Source organism: Salvelinus sp. IW2-2015, unplaced genomic scaffold, assembly GCF_002910315.2.
Source record: "Salvelinus sp. IW2-2015 unplaced genomic scaffold, ASM291031v2 Un_scaffold3946, whole genome shotgun sequence".
NCBI classification, from domain to species: Eukaryota; Metazoa; Chordata; class Actinopteri; order Salmoniformes; family Salmonidae; genus Salvelinus; species Salvelinus sp. IW2-2015.
In genome coordinates, this window is record NW_019945220.1 from 24417 (window position 1) to 29416 (window position 5000).

The following is a 5000-nucleotide window of genomic DNA, read 5'->3' on the forward strand; positions in this document are numbered from 1 at the left end:
GGGGGCACTGGTTAGTCGAGGTCATTTTTTCTTTTTCTTTATTTAACTAGGCAAGTCAGTTAAAAACACATTGTTATTTTCTATGACGGCCTAGGAACAGTGGGTTAACTGCCTTGTCAGCGCAGAACGACAGATTATTATTATTAGATTTTTTTTTACCTTGTCAGTTCGGGGATTCGATCTTGCAACCTTTGGTTACAAATCCAACGCTCTAACCACTAGGCTACCTGCCGCCCCATATGTACATGTAGGTAGAGTTATTAAAGTGACTAGATAATAACATAGAGTAGCAGCAGAGTAAAGGGGGGGGGGGGGGGGCAATGCAAATAGTCTGTGGGTAGCCATTTGATTAGATGTTCAGGAGTCTTATGGTTGGGGTAGAAGCTGTTTAGAAGCCTGTTGGACCTAGACTTGGCACTCGGTACTGCTGCCGGTCGGAGCCGAGCAGTTGCCATACCAGCAGTGATGCAACCAGTCAGGATGCTCTCGATGATGCAGCTGTAGAACCTTTTGAGGATCTGAGGACCCATGCCAAATCTTTTCGGTCTCCTGAGGGGGAATAGGTTTTCAAGCCTTGCCACATCCGACGGGCGTCGGAGCCGGTGTAGTACGATTCGATCTTAGTCCTGTATTGACACTTTGTTTATTTGATGGTTCGTCAGAGGGCATAGCGGGATTTTTTTAAGCGTCTGGGTTAGAGTCCCGCTCCTTGAAAGCGGCAGCTCTAGCCTTTAGCTCAGTGCGGATGTTGCCTGTAATCCATGGCTTCTGGTTGGGTATTTACGGGTCACTGTGGGGACGATCTGACCATTTTTTTATTGACAGAGTCACTGGTGCTTCCTGCTTTAATTTTTGCTTATTTGCCAAATGGAGGGCGAGGGAGAGCTTTGTACGCGTCTCTGTTGTGGAGTAAAGGTGGTCTAGAGTTGTTTTCCCTCTGGTTGCACATTTAATATGCGGATAGAAATTTTGTAAAACGAATGTAAGTTTCTCATGTTGGAAACAAACAGCCTTACGATGTCACCCAGAGTCACATGTTTCTATTCCAAGCATAGCACACTATATTTTACAGGACCAAAGAGTTTAGTCTGCTTTCTGTTTTCCTTCCTGCCATGGAAATCAGGTCGTAGTATTGCGATACTGGTACCGTGACAACGTTTAGAAGACTGTTTGAAGGGGGTTAGTTGTTGGAGTAATGTGTTTGTGCTCTGTTTAAATCACGACCACAAAGTCAAAGAATTAGTATCTGATGTATGGAACCTTGAATGTGTGTGTCTATGGCTGCGTTTACACAGGCAGCCCAATTCTAATCTTTTGCCCAAAAGAGCTATCTGATTGGTCAAAAGATCAGAATTGGGCTGCCTGTGTAAATGCAGCCTGTAATATTGTGTAACATGAAGTCTTGTAAACAGTATCTTAATACATTATGGTTAATATATAGTAGGGAAATGTACACACATCCCCTCTCCTCCTTCCCATCCCCTACGCCCTCTAAGACATGACTAAACCTATTGTTCTCGTGTAAAAACACTAAGACAGGCATAGAGTACCGGGTAAGGACTTTTTATAAAGAGCTAGAGGGGCTTATGTAAAATCTGCTTCTCCTTGCAGAAACAGCAGACAATGGAACAGACACACACAAAAGGGCACATCAAACATTTCAAAGGGCCACAGAATTTCAGTAGAAACTATTTCATTTTCCTGTCACTGTCTTTGATGATAAGAAAATGCCATTCTTCTGGCTGTAGTCTGTCTTTGCCCGCTAGCGTTGCCGCGTAGCCACTTAGCTCGTTTCCATTGACTCTGAATGGAATCAGGGTGGAATTACGTTTCAGTCGTTTCACTCACTGTCACATTTGCTGATGCTTCGTATGTTTTCTTTATGGGACCTTGCCACTCCTCGTTTTCCCTCTGGTTGCACATTTAATATGCGGATAGAAATTTGGTAAAACGAATGTAAGTTTCTCATGTTGGAAACAAACAGCCTTACGATGTCACCCAGAGTCACATGTTTCTATTCCAAGCTATAGCACACTATATTTTACAGGACCAAAGAGTTTAGTCTGCTTTCTGTTTTCCTTCCTGCCATGGAAAATCAGGTGTCGTAGTATTGCGATACTGGTACCGTGACAACGTTTAGAAGACTGTTTGAAGGGGGTTAGTTGTTGGAGTAATGTGTTTGTGCCTCTGTTTAAATCACGACCACAAAGTCAAAGATATTAGTATCTGATGTATGGGAACCTTGAATGTGTGTGTCTATGGCTGCGTTTACACAGGCAGCCCAATTCTAATCTTTTGCCCAAAAGAGCTGATCTGATTGGTCAAAAGATCAGAATTGGGCTGCCTGTGTAAATGCAGCCTGTAATATTGTGTAACATGAAGTCTTGATAAACAGTATCTTAATACATTATGGTTAATATATAGTAGGGAAATGTACACACACTCCRTCTCCTCCTTCCCATCCCCTACGCCCTCTAAGACATGACTAAACCTATTGTTCTCCGTGTAAAAAACACTAAGACAGGCATAGAGTACCGGGTAAGGACTTTTTATAAAGAGCTAGAGGGGCTTATGTAAAATCTGCTTCTCCTTGCAGAAACAGCAGACAATGGAACASACACACACAAAAGGGCACATCAAACATTTCAAAGGGCCACAGAATTTCAGTAGAAACTATTTCATTTTCCTGTCACTGTCTRTGATGATAAGAAAATGCCATTCTTCTGGCTGTAGTCTGTCTTTGCCCGCTAGCGTTGCCGCGTAGCCACTTAGCTCGTTTCCATTGACTCTGAATGGAATCAGGGTGGAATTACGTTTCAGTCGTTTCACTCACTGTCACATTTGCTGATGCTTCGTATGTTTTCTTTTATGGGACCTTGCCACTCCTCGAAGATCAATTAGTATATTTAACCATGCTTCCTTCTCATAACTCGTATAGTGTATTTAACCATCCTTCTCATAATTACTGTAGTGTATTTAACCTTGGTACCTCTTTTGATGATGACTGTGATTAAAGTTGAAGAAGCCTAGGTCAGTGGCTACGGAGATTTAGGTCGAGTGGGAGATGGCGTGTGCATCAGATTGAGTCTTGAAGTGTGTGTCGTCGGATTGAGTAGAGTGTTGGAGTGTACATTAGACTGAGTACTGATGACTGTGTGTGGTGTGTGTGTGTGTGGTGTGTGGTGTGTGTGTGTGTGTGTGTGTGTGTGTGTGTGTGTGTGTGTGTGTGTGTGTGTGTGTGTGTGTGTGTGTGTGTGTGTGTGTGTGTGTGTGTGTGTGTGTGTGTGTGTGTGTGGCAGTAGCAACTGTTTCCAGTGTATCAGTGTATTCCTTCCCATAGTGACACTACTGAAATAACCATAGATCTAGCAACAGACAGATAGATAGATATAATATAGATATAATATAGATAGAATATAGATATATAGATGGATAGAATATAGATAGATAGACAGATAGATAGACAGAATTAGATAGATAGATAGACAGAATATAGATAGATTATAGATAGATTATAATATAGATAGATAGATGGATAGAATACATATAGATATAATATAGATAGATAGATGGATAGAATATAGATAGATATATAGATAGAATATATAGATAGATATATAGATAGATAGAATATAGATAGATATATAGATATATAGATACAGTGCATTCAGAAAGTATTCAGACCCCTTCATTTTTACACATTTTGTTACATTACAGCCTTATTCTAAAATGTATTACATAGTTTTCCCCCCTCATCAATCTAGAAACAATACCCCATAATGACAAAGCAAAAACAGGTTTTTATAAATTTTTGCAAATGTAAAAAAAAATATATATATTAAATTTACATAAGTATTCAGACCCTTTACTCAGACTTTGTTGAAGCACCTTTGGCAGCGATACAGCCTTGAGTCTTCTTGGTATGACGCTACAAGTTTGGCACACCTGTATTTGGGGAGTTCTTCCCATTAATCGCTGCCGATCCTCTCAAGCTGCACAGCTATTTTCAGGTCTATCCAGAGATGTTCGATCGAGTTCAAGTCCAGGCTCTGGCTGGGCCACTCAAGGACATTCAGAGACTTGTCCTGAAGACACTCCTGCGTGTACTTCGGGTTGGTGTCCTGTTGGTAGGTGAATCTTCACCCCAGTCTGAGGTCCTGAGCCCCCTGGAGCAGGTTTTCATCAAGGATCTCTCTGTAATTTGCTCTGTTCATCTTTCCCTCGATCCTGACTAGTCTCCCATGCTTCACCGTGGGGATGGTGCCAGGTTTCCTCCAGGCGTGGCGCTTGGCATTGAGGCCAAAGAGGTCAGTCTTGGTTTCATCAGACCAGAGAATCTTGTTTTTCATTGTCTGAGAGGCCTTTACGTGCCTTTTGGCAAAGTCCAAGCAGTCTGTCATGTGCCTTTTACTGAGGAGCGGCTTCCATCTGGCCACTCTACCATGAAGGCCTGATTGGTGGGTGCTGCAGAGATGGTTGTCCTTCTGGAACGTTCTCCCATCTCTACAGAGGAACTCTGGAGCTCTGTCAGAGTGGCCATCGGGTTCTTGGTCACCTCCCTGACCAAGCCCTTCTCCTCCGATTGCTCAGTTTGGCCGGGCGGCCAGCTCTAGGAAGAGTCTTGGTGGTTCTAAACTTTTTCCATTTAAGAATGATGGAAGCAACTGTGTTCTTGGGGAACTTCAATCCTGCAGAAATGTTTGGAACCCTTCCCAGATCGGTGCCTCGACAAAATCCTGTCTCGGAGCTCTACAGACAATTCCTTCAACCTCACGGCTTGTTTTTTTTGCTCTGACATGCACTGTCAATTGTGGGACCTTATATAGACAGGTGTGTGCCTTTCCATATCATGTCCAATCAATTGAATTTACCACAGGTGGACTCCAATCAAGTTGTAGAAACATCAAAGATGATCAATGGAAACAGGATGCACCTGATCTCAATTTTGAGTCTCATAGCAAAGGGTCTGAATACTTATGTAAATAAGGTATTTACATTCT

At 42.4% G+C, this 5000-nt stretch overlaps 1 protein-coding gene across 1 annotated transcript in view; it reads right to left on the minus strand.

Annotated features, from left to right (window-relative positions):
• Window positions 1-5000, minus strand: part of LOC112076710 (voltage-dependent P/Q-type calcium channel subunit alpha-1A) — a 19267-nt gene that overhangs the window by 13939 nt on the left and 328 nt on the right. The gene's annotated exons all lie outside the window — the stretch shown is intronic.